Source organism: Procambarus clarkii, chromosome 19 (genome assembly GCF_040958095.1).
Source record: "Procambarus clarkii isolate CNS0578487 chromosome 19, FALCON_Pclarkii_2.0, whole genome shotgun sequence".
Taxonomy (NCBI): domain Eukaryota; kingdom Metazoa; phylum Arthropoda; class Malacostraca; order Decapoda; family Cambaridae; genus Procambarus; species Procambarus clarkii.
The window spans coordinates 40,784,676-40,796,731 of NC_091168.1; the positions used below are offsets into that span (position 1 = coordinate 40,784,676).

The following is a 12,056-nucleotide window of genomic DNA, read 5'->3' on the forward strand; positions in this document are numbered from 1 at the left end:
TCACTGTCCCTGCCCACCCCAACTCTTCCTGGACCTGCTTCAGCTCCTGATCCACGGTTTCCTTGCCGTGGTGCCGCTATTGCCTCTCGAAAGACAGCAGGTGTTTTGTGTGGAGTGATGGGACAGATTTTGTTCCACAAATTCCTGTTTTTGATAATTCAGATGTTGGGATTACAGACCTTTTCCATGATAATGGTGTAGATATGTGTGAAATGGACTATTTTACCGCATATTTCGATTAGCCGCTCATGGGATATACCCCCTCCCTGTTCAGCTCGTTGTTGTCGTGAGGGGGGCTTGGTAGGCGGCTGCTGGAGTGTGATGCTCCTTGGGCAGTCCTCTGTCCTTCTGTGGCCTTGTGCTCCTGCTACTGTCCTCTCTAATTGTGCTGAACGACTTTTCCTTTTCCTTCTGTTTTGTTTTTCTCCCCCCTCTTCTCCTATCTGCTTGTTGTTTCCTGCCGACCTTTTGCTTGTTTTGGTTATTCCTTTGGACTTCTTCTATTTTGATGCCCGGGTGCTTGAGGAGGTTCTACAGTTCTACGGGTGCTCTTGCACCCGTAGAACTGTAGTACCCAACGTCTCAAGTGAGGGGAACCTTTTATTGTCGATCCCCCTTTCGTCGCTGAGCCCGATCTCGACAGACTGACAGTTCTTAAGGTGGCGTTTGTGGGGCGTATACTCACGACGCACCCCTAGGGGGCCCCGGCATGATCGGTGATAGCTTCCTGTTGGGTGTCCTGCCTCGAATTGTGGCTCCATGGTGGGTATGGGGGCACATTCGTGGATGAATTTGTCACTCTTCGTATTCATGTCGTTGAATGTTTCTGTTGTACCCTCTCAGGCTCATGGGGTGGGCGACCAAGCCCTAGAGTTGGCCTGTATTGGAAGACCGGGCTCTGTAGCCCCCGCTGCGTTGGGCCCCGACCTTGCTCCTCCTTTGACCCTCCTGACTTCTTCCCCCAGCTCCCCTCCCTCCTCTGTGGTTGGATCGAGCCTCAAGCTCCTAGTGGTGACCACTTCATCCCCTGGTGCGGCTAAGTCTCTCGTTGTGACTACTGCGCCTTTTAACCCCTCTCTCTCTGGGGGTTCTCAATGCCATTCGCGCCACGGCCGCACTCGCTCGATTCCTTCTCGTACTGATGCGTATCAGGCCTTGTTTGGTCCCGCTTCATGGGTCAAATACTTTGATCTCCTCCCTCTTGATTCTGCACCTCCTGACGATTTCTCCCTCCATCAGCATCTTGTTGATTCTGTGGATGCCTCTGTTACCTTCAGCCCCACTCGTCTCGGTACACGTGTCGTTGCTGCTCCTTCTCAGGATGCAGCTTCCCGCTTGGCTGCCTTATCCTGCTTTGGCGAGATCCCTGTTCAGGTTTCAAAGAACGCTTGGTTGAATGCCAGTTTTGGCACTATTCTTCTCCCGCCCCATGTTGCGACCAGTGTTCAGAATCTGCAGGACTGCCACGATGATATTCGGCATATCCTTGATGCCCAAGGCCATTCTGTCCTCCAGGTAGACTCGTTTACTCGTCCCCCTCGTGGTCGTCACCGTCAACCCCTTCGAGTTGTGAAGATTACCTTTGATGGTAGGACCCTTCTACCCTCTGTCATTCTTGCTGGTGCCAGGTGCTCTGTCCAGGATTACATTCCATCTCCTAGGCTCTGTAACAAATGCTGGAGGTTTGGGCATGGTACCCTCCGCTGCTCTGGGACTGTCTCTGTCCTTTGTGTGGGGGCGAAGGCCACTCTAAGTCGGAGTGCACTTCTCCCCAGGCTTGCTGCCTCTACTGCGGTGAGGCCCATCCTGCCTTCTCCCGTGCATGTATCCATTACAAGCTTGAGGCAGCCGTCCTCAACTTGAAGCACCGAGAGCGTTTATCTTTTCCTGAGGTGAGGCGCCAGGTTCGCCGGCTCCTGCCTTACGCTAACATCTCTTATGCTCGCGTGGTGCACTCTTCCTCTCCTCGTCCTTCCCACCTTCCTCAAACTCACAACCGTTTCCGGGCCTTGGACCCTGATACGCCCACTGCCCCCTCCTCTGTTCCTTCAAGTTCTGTCCCAAAGGGTCCCCCTCCTGGTCCTCTGTCTGGTGTTCCCCTTCTTTCTATCCGGTCTGTCATGTCTCCTGTGTCTTCTTCCTCATCTCCCTCCGATCCTCCTTCCCATCCTTTCCCTCCGTCTATTGACTCTCCCCGCTGCCTGTCGGTGCAGGCTGATGTCCATCGCTCTCCAAACAGTCAGTATGTGTGCTCTCGTTCAGCTTCTCCTGTTGAGACGCTGGAATCCGTTGCCCAGTACGTGATTGCTGGGACACCTGTCTCTTTAAATCAGAAGCATAAGCCTGGCTCCTCTCCTTCCTCCTCCCCGGCGGGTAAGAAGGCTTCGCTTTCTTCCTCGGGCCCTACTTCTGCCTCTATTGCTCCTTCCCCTCCCATTTCAGTGGTTGTGCCCCCTGTTCCTGCTATGGAGGTTTCTTTGGCCCCCGCTGCCCTTGCTGAGGTGCGCTACCCCCTTTCTACTCCCCCTCTTCCTGCTGCTGTCCTTGACTGCTCCCCTCGGTTGTCTCCTCTTCCTCCTCCTCCTCCTTTGGACCCCGCCCGTCCGACTCTGGTCTGTTCTCCCGCTTCCTTCCCTCCGTCTTTGCTCAGTTTACCCATGCCCCTTAACCCTGACTTTGCTGACCCTGATCCCGACCCTGATCTTCTTTAACCCTTACACTGCTCAGGGGTCCTTGGGACATTTACACCCCTGTGCGCAAGAAAAAAAAAAATTCAAAATTTTTTTTTCGTCTTCTAAACATGTTAATTTGTGTCCCCTGAGCATGGAAAAAATAAAAAAAAATCGTAGGTGACATATTTTGGGCGCAATTGACTGAGGAAGTCTGGCAAAAAGTGGACGTTGACAGAGCGGTCGTCAGACCCGGTCAGCGTCACCCGCGTTGACAGATGGGAGTTGCCACAAAGATATTATTACCTAATTGTTTCAATGTCTCCGATTGATTTTTTCTTAGTTTTTTTGCAGTAATATTATTCAATAGTGTGTATTGTAATATATTTATATAATAAAAGTGGTTAATAATCGCTATACTCAAAAGTATGATGTGCATATTAGTGATTCAATTATTATGTTTATAAAACTATAAACAAATAGTTTTGCTGCTATTACACTCTATACACAGGTTATATATAAGTATTGGCATGTTTTGGTCACCATAACAAACCACTAAGTTGGTATTGAGAGTCGAAAAGCAACGAAGAGATACCGCCACACACCAGCCAGCCACTCGCTGCCACTCCCTCAACACACGCACTAAACTTTCTCCCCCAACAATACCAGTTGTGGTGTTATTACACTATATACAGACGTTATATATAAGTATGTGTATATTTTGTTCACCACAACTGTACAGCTAAGCTGATATAGTTAGTTCAGGCACTAAGAGTCGTCGCTATACACAGATGGCGGCTGGCGGCTCCCTCACTCATTCAAGGTCACACGCACTAAACTTTCTCCCCCAACAATACCATTTGTGGTGTTATTACACTATATACAGACGTTATATATAAGTATGTATATATTTTGTTCACCACAACTGTACAGCTAAGCTGATATAGTTAGTTCAGGCACTAAGAGTCGTCGCTATACACAGATGGCGGCTGGCGGCTCCCTCACTCTTTCAAGGTCACACACACTAAACTTTCTCCCCCAACAATACCTTTTGCAGTGTTATTACCCTATATACACATATTATATATAAATATCTACATGTTTTATGCACCGTAACTGTACACCTAAGCTTGTAGTGCGCCCAAAGAGCATAGTGGCCACCCTCTAAACAGCTAGACAAATCGTGCAGACGACGTCACCTCCGTCACCCATATGGCTCCTCCCAGCATAATCCTTTTGCTGTTATTACACTAATACACACATTATATATAAGTATCTACATTTGTGTTCACCATAGAGAACCACTGACCTGGTATGGTGAATGCAAACAATAACAGGTGGCCACACAGTCAGTAAACGATGCTGTCTCCCTCCGTCTCTCAGCATCACTCCTCCCACAGCGCTAATTATTACAACAATCCTGCTATTATCACAACCCTGGTTATTTATATCACAGTCATTGGTCATCTGTAATATTGTCATCGCTAAATAATAACAATTATATATTTATTTTGACATTTTTCGGCGATGCTGTGGTCACAAGCTGAACATCAATGCTGTTCGCTCATGCTGCGTGCGCCGGCCTTGGTTGCTCCAACAGTACTGTGCCTCTCACACCTGAGAATATTGCCCACGATTTTTTTTTTAAATTGCATCTGTTTACAAGAGCCCTGAGGAAGCTACTGTGAACCCCGTGTAGCCGCGGGTCATTTGAATCAGGCCTGGCACCCTATGGCGTATATATACGCCATGCGCACCATGGGACATGTTACTCAGGGCGTATATATACGCCATGCGCAGTTTAAGGGTTAACCCTCAAACCGTGCATATCATATATAAATGATATCAGTGACAAAACCGAAACCGTGCACATCATTTATATATGATTTCGTGTCTAGTGCTATAATTTAAACGCCCCGCCTGGGATAGGGGCAGCTATAGCACAGCAACAACCGATAGTTGCCAGATGCCATCTAGAAAAAAAATCCAGGCCAACATTCTTGGGTGTGAAAGCGTCAGTATTCAGCAAGCCACCAAGGCTGGCGCACGCAGCACGAGCTCACAGCACCGCTGTTCAGCTTGTGACCACAGCATCGCCTACAAATGCCATAATATATATGATACTGCTATTATTTAGCAGTGATAGTATTATTGAAGCCCCCTGACTGTGATAAAACTGACTAGGATTCTGATAATAGCAGGATTGTGGTGATATTTAGCGCTGTGCTCCATGGAGGGAGGAGTAAGGCTGTTGAGGGAGGGTTGTGGTGTCGTCTTCTGACTGTGTGTGGCCACCATTTATTGACTGCACTCACCATACCAGCTTAGTGGTTCGCTATGGTGAACACAAATGTAGATACTTATATATAACGTGTGTGTAGTGTGAGATAACAGCGAGAGGAGTAGGTTGGGAGCCGCCATTTTGGTGAGGGAGGAGCGTCGTCTGTACGACTTGGCATGTTGTTTACTGATGGCCACTGAGGTCTTTGGACACCATACCAGCTTATTTGTACAAGTATGGTGAGTAAAACAGGTAGATACTTATATATAATGTGTGTATATAGCGTAATAACACCACAAACAATATTGTTGGAGAAGAAATATTAGTGCCTCTGGCCTTGAGGGCGGCCGCCGATCAGCTGACTGTGTGAGTAGCTACGTCTTTGTGCCTTTACTGACCATACAAGCTTAGACGTGCAGTTATGGTGAACAAAACATGTAAATACGTATATATAACGTCTGTGTATAGTGAATAAATGCAAAAACAGTACTGTGGGAGGAGAATGAGGGTGAGTGAAGTGGTGTTGAGGGAGGGAGTGGCAGCGAGTGGCTCGCTAGTGTTTGGCGGTCACTCCTTGTTGTTTTTTGACTCACAAGACCAACTTAGTAGTTTGTTATGGTGAACAAAACATGCAGATACTTATATATAACCTGTGTATATAGTGTAACAACAGCAAAACTATTTGTTTATTGTTTTATGAACATAATAATTGAATCACTAATATGCACACCATAATTTTGAGTACAGCAATGGTTCACACATTTTTATTATATAAATATACCACAATTCACTGTATGGAATAATATTACTGCAAAAAAAACTAAGAAAAAATCAGAGACATTGAAATAATTAGGTAATAATATATTTGTGGCAACTGCCGTCTGACAGCTCGGGCGGAGTAGACCTCGTCTGGCGAAGGCTCTGCCAACGCCCCTTTTCTGGGGGGAGCCCCTTTGGCTCCCCGGAGCTTTACCAGGCTGATATGCTAATTTCAGACTTTGGCATCAGTCATGTGTATAGAGTTCTAGGGCCTACCGGGGACCATGGCCAGAACCTGGCCCCCTCAGAGAGGCAAGGGGAGCAATGGCCTATAGAAACCCCCGTGTGGTTGGAAGCATTCTATGTCTGCCATTGACTGGGTCAAGCATCCAGAAAGGTAAGCATTCCAAAACAAACCCCTATTCTGGTGAAAATTGCTACCTAAAGCCGAATTAGTGGATAGAACTCAACAGAAAACAAGCAAACTAGTATGACGTCATACAACACCGTGCCGCTGTCTGCGTAGCTCCCCCCCCTCCCCGGGAGGGGGAAGGGGGAGCCCCAGACCTCCCACGCTGGTTATCCACCCATCAGTTCTTCGGCTGATGCTATAGGCACCGGTTATGTGCTCCGGCTCCAGTGGTTGTTTCAGCACTGTACCTTGAGTGTGGTGTCTGTTTTCTAGGTGGTGCGTGAGCCGGGAGTGATTCTCCAGTACTCGGGCTGCATGCGCCTAGGGTTCCCTTCCCTAGGTGCCCTGTAAGTACTGCCCTTGGGGCTTGGGGCCACCTTCCACAATTTCCTTGGGTCCTGCCCCTGCTGGGCCGTTTACTGCTTGGTTTTCGGCCGCTCTTTGTGTGCTCGGGTGTTCTGTCTCTCTTGTTCGCCTTAGAGTAAGTGGCAGTTTTTGCACTGGTGGGGCGCAGGGTACTGTGCAGCTTGTCTTTACTAATCATGGCGGCCGGCTCTGTTCCGCTTGGGTACGCTGTCCTCTTGCGGGGTTTTCTTTTTTCTTTTTGTTTATCTACCTGGGTGGGGGGGTCTGCCTTCGTTCTTGCCCCTTGTGTCCCTTGTGTTCTGAGTATTTTCTGGTGGTACCCCCTGCTAGGTCCCCGTGAGAGTACATGTCCCGGGGGTTCAGCTCTTAGAAAGTTGTTTGGTAGCTTTGGGTGCCGGTTAGCAGTACCCTGCCTGGGATTACCTGAGCGCGAGTCCTCTTATAGTAAACGCTCAGGACCCTGGGAAACCCCTGGGGGCGCGTGGGTTCGATGGATGTGACCCCAGAGTCCCCCCTCACTTCCAGCGAGTTTGAGGGTTGCTCTCGCCCTTTGTCTCTGGGTGACTCTCTGTTTTGCCTCCATCTGCTGCCTGTGGGGTCGGTGACACCTTCGACCCGGAGTCCTGCGAGTTTGGTTGCTCGTTGTGGCTCGGTTACCCAGTTGTGCTAACAAAGCGGGTGCGGGCAGCAGGGGCGTTGCACTTGAGTCTTGGTGGTGGCAACGTTCTCGTGGTTTACTTCCCGGGAGCCCCGGGGCTGCTCCGTTTTGGTTCGTTTTAGGACTTGGGGGTGTTGGTTCCTTCGGTTCCATCCACGCCCCCTTGTCTTTTCCCTGGATCACCCTTCCTGCCTGTATCCGGTTCCTTACCGTCTGTAGGTTCGTGGTGGGGTTTTGATGGTGTTGAGACTCGGGGAGTCTCGGGGAATTCCCCTTCCTGGGTTGTGACGGGGGCATTTGAGCCTGTTCCTCCAGCTGTGTTGTAAGAGTCTGCCAGTGGGCTCCCTTCCTTAGTGTTTTCACAGCTTCCCCGGTTTTCTGGTACAGCCGGGGCTTTGGGGGAATGGCTCGGCCCCGGGGCCTGTCGTGTAGGTTCCCGGGGCTGGGGAGGGGATGACTTGGGGGGCCTTGGCTCCGTTGGACCCCGTGGGGTTTTTTTTTTTATCCCCCTCTAGGCGGGGCTTGTGGTTACGCGGAGTGGGGTATTTCCTCCCCACTCGCCGTACGTGCTGTTGGGCGTCGGCCCCTCCCCGGGCTCGGTTCCTTGGCCTTTGAGTCGGTTGGTTCCGTCCTGTGGGTGGATGTTTCCTCCCACCCTTTATTGGGACGGTGTCTTCATCATGTTTCCCCGTTCTTGGGGTTCTACGTGACTTCTGGTCTCGGGTGCGCCTGCACCTTTGTGTGCCTTCGGAACTAGTGTTGGCTAATGTGTTCTCGAGGGTTCAGGAAGGTTTTTCGCTACTTCCCGCATTATTGGAACGTCTGTCAGCTCCTCGTCCTTGTCGCCGTTTTGGGCTACTTGGGGCCCGGTTGGGCTGCTTGTGGCCCGGTTGGGCTGCTTGTGGCCCGGTAGAGCTGCTTGTGGCCTGGTTGGGCTGCTTGTGGCCCGGTTGGGCTGCTTGTGGCCCGGTTGGGCTGCTTGTGGCCCGGTTGGGCTACTTGTTGCTTTGTTAGGCTGCTTATGGCCCGGTTGGGTTCTTTTTTGGGCTCTGTCTTTGCTTCGTTGGCCGGTTTTATTGTTCCTGCTTCCTCTTTTGGCTACTTTTCTAGTGCAGTAGTCCTGGTTGGCGCCTTCCCGCAGAGTGGGTTGTGCGGTTCGGCCAGCGTGTCATGCGCATGCGCCGTAGTTTGTTTTGGTCTGGGCGGTGTTTCAGTGCTGGTGTTTTGCGCCCTTTTTGCTACAGTGCTTCGCCTCTCGCTCTTCTCCCTGGCTGCGGTTTGTGCCCCTTCGCTCCGGGGGTGTCCTGGTTCCCAGTTGTGGGGAGGAAGCCGCAGTTTTCCCTGTGTCATGGGTGTGGGCCGCCTCCTTTGCCTCTACCTGCTCTCCTGCGGGTCCGACCGGGTCCGTCTCTGGCGAATTCATCTGGCGGTGCTCCCAGGTTCTTCTGGGCCCGGTTGAGTCGTCTTTTGGCCGGGTGCTGGATGTGGTGTTGTTTATATACCTGTCTTTATTTAGGTATATTTTTGTACGACTGAGACCGTTCGCACACCAGTGACTGTCCCTTTTTCAACCCTTCCTGTCCCCCCTCATGTGCATGTCCAACCCATGCTAGAGTCGTTTAGGGGACCCACCTTTTTTCATGTTGTGTGGTGTGTGGGGGTTGTGGGGTTGGTTCTGTACTTGCCTGGTAAGGCTCTTAGCTGTGCTTGCAGGGTTTGAGCTCTGGCTCTTGAGTCCCGCCTATCTGGTAGAACTTGCAGGATAGTACCAGTGGAGTGCAGTGGTGCTATAGGCACAATTGGGGAACACTGTATAACCATCAGAGGTCTGCGGTTGTTACATGACGTACTTGCGAGCATAAGCCTTATTGCTGGTAAGTCCGTGGACTTCCGGGGCACACTAGCCTGTTTTCGAATAGATATTCCGGCCCATCCTGGTTGTGGGGGTATGTGGGCCTGCGGGCCGCTCCAAGCAGCTGCCTGGTGGGCCACCTTCTGGCCGGTCTAGCCTGGCCTCGGGCCGGGCTTGGAGTGTAAATGAGCTCCCAGTACCCCATCCAGCAGGTATCGAGTGGGGTTTCTTCGCCGTCGGTCGCCTGGTGTGCAGGTTTCTGGGCCTGCTGGGTTTTGTCGTGTGTCTGTTGGCCCTGTCTGGGGTCTGCCTGCTCCGTTCTCTGCCTTTGCAGAAGGGAGTTGCTCTTTACATGTTGCATGTTGTGGTGGTGCCTGTTGCTGCTACTGCACGTGTGCATTGGTACTGTGTTTCGCAATGGCGTGTCCTTGTTCCTGTGTCCAGTTGTGGTGTGGCACTTTGCTGCTGTTTTGTGCCTGGGGTTTGCGTATGGGGGTATGCTTGTTGTTTTTCGTGGTGTTCGGGTACCTGTTTTGGCCCTCTCATGTGCGTGGGTTTTTTTCTGTCCCTGCCTGATTGTCCACCCCTGGTTGTTTTCCTGGGGTTTTTGTGCTTCTGCTCACTCTTCCTGCCTCCTCTGCAGCAAGGGTGTTCTGCGTGTGTTCCTGGGCTTCTTGGGCGTTTTTCAGCCTGTGGCCTGTGGTGTGCTTCTTTGTCTCGGTCTATTACAGTTGTTCGTACCCCTTGGTTCGGGTACTGTTCTGGTGGCAACCCTTCCGCCTTCTTTGGTTTCCTGGCTTGCCCTGCCGGTTGGTATTTTTGGGGTCTTGCGATGTCTCGCGTTGGACCCGTCGTTTCTGAACTCCTGGCGGGCTTGCTTGCTTTGGGGAGTTTTTTCTGTTCGGCAGACGTTCCATCTCCTTGTGCCGCCTGGGTTTCGGTGGTCGCGCCCGAAATCTTCCCGCGGCTCCGCCTTTCCTGGGTTCGGAGGGGCCTTGTCGGGGCTGCTTATGTTCTGCCTCACGGCCTCGCCTCCGGTTGGTGGTCGGGTGGCTTCGTGGTAGGTGTCCCACCTGCGTGCTTCTCTTGGCGACAGTATGGGGTATTTTGGCGGTCATTCCTTTTTCTGTCCCTTCTTAGGTGGTTACTCTTGTTAGCTTGGTTTACTCTCGGCTTGGTTTTCTGGTGGAGGTTGGGGGCCGTCGTCTTGCCACAAACTGTCGCCTCTTTTCGTGCGGCGCTGGCGGAGCCGCTTCGGCTTGCTTTCGTTCTTGGTGTTGCTTCTGCACCGTTATTAAGCTGTCTCTTGCATCGTTTCACCTCCGGCCTGTTCATGCGCCGCTTGCACCATCCTGGTCTTTGGTCAGCGTGCTTTGTCTTCTCCTCGGTTGGTAGTGCCCTTTCGGTTCCGGTGTGTTTTTTCGTCGGCTCTCTTTCTTTTTGGCATTTGCCTCTGGGGGTCGGGTCGCTGCGTTTTCTTGCTCCTTCGGTTTTAGCATTTTGGTTGTTCGGTGGCAGCAGTCTATCTTTTCTGGTGCGGGGTGGGGCTGCTGCGTTCTGGAGGGGTCCAGGGTTTGTTGGTGCTTCGTTGGTCGGGCTGGGGGTGTCGTGTTTTGTGTTCAGTGGCGGCCCTCCGCTGTTGTTTGCGTGCCACGGCGTCTGGGTCCAGAGAGCGTTTTGCGTTGATCCGGTTCTGTTCTTCCCGGTTCGCGGGTGATGGTGTCCCGGGTTGTCAGCCGTGTTCTTGTGGCTAAGCTGCCTGTGTTCTTCCCTCATGCCTGTGGTGTTCGTGGCTTCGCTGCTCTCGCTGCCATCTGGGCGCCGTGTCCTTGCGGTCTTTCGGGCATGGAATTTTGGTGTTCATTCAGGGGCCTTGCTGCTCGTTGTTCTCGTGTTGTTCCTGGGACTTTTCGGGGCTGTGGCACCTTGGGTTGGCGTTTGCTGCCGGTTGTCTCACTTCCGTGGGGGGTGCGTGGTGTCCGCCTCCCAGTTCCGTCCCTTTGTCCTTCCTCTGTGGGTAGCTCTGGGGAGCCGACGGGGCTTCCCCCAGAAAACCAGCGTCGAATGTAATGAAACGCCATTTTCTGGGTGAGACCCGGAGGCTCCCCGGCAACCCTCCCTGCCTCCGGTCGGCGGTTCTTCACGTGTTTTTGACATCCAGCCTCAGAACTGATGGGTGGATAGCCGGCGTGGGAGGTCTGGGGCTCCCCCTTCCCCCTCCCGGGGAGGGGGGAGCTGCGCAGACAGCGGGGCGGTGACGTATGACGTCATACTAGTTTGCTTGTTTTCTGTTGAGTTATATCCACTAGTTCGGCTTTAGATAGCAATTTTCACCAGAATAGGGGTTTGTTTTGGAATGCTTACCTTTCTGGATGCTGATGACTGATGCCAAAGACTTTGGAGACTGATGCCAATGTCTGACATTAGCATACCAGGCTCCCCGGAGCCTGGTAAAGCTCCGGGGAGCCTCCGGGTCTCACCCAGAAAATGGAGTTTCATTACATTCAACGCTGGTTTTTTTGCCATACTTCCCTACCCTACTGCAGCTAAAGTATGCTACCTACGATTTTTTTGTTATTTTTTCCGTGATCAGGGAACAAAAAGGAACACTTCTATAAGACGAAAGAATTTTTTGAAATTTTTTTTTTTTGTTGCGCCTTGGGTGTGAATTCCATTTGGGCCCCCTAGCGGTTTGAGGGTTAACGTGCTATGTTGCTCTTTCGCCTTTGTTTGTTTCTTCCTTGTTCTCTGCTGTTGTCCTTTCTCTTCTCGTCGATGTCTATTCTTCAATGGAACGTTCGGGGTTATTACGCCAATTTCCTTGAACTCCAACTTCTGATTTTACGATTTTCACCTCTTTGTGTCTGTCTCCAGGAGCCGATGCTTGGTGCTCGTCCTGGTCGCTTTCGTGGCTATTCCTTTCTCTCTTCCCCCTCCCCCCCCAGTTGTTGCTGGGACTCCTAACTCTTCTGCTCTCTTGATTCGCTCTGATGTTCCCTTTGTCCCCTTACTTTTTCCTTCGCCTCTCCATTGTTCTGCTGCTCGTATCTTTGTGGGGG

At 51.6% G+C, this 12,056-nt stretch overlaps 1 protein-coding gene across 3 annotated transcripts in view; it reads left to right on the top strand.

Moving 5' to 3' along the window:
* Window positions 1-12,056, top strand: part of LOC123757414 (COMM domain-containing protein 8-like) — a 75,649-nt gene that overhangs the window by 44,920 nt on the left and 18,673 nt on the right. The gene's annotated exons all lie outside the window — the stretch shown is intronic.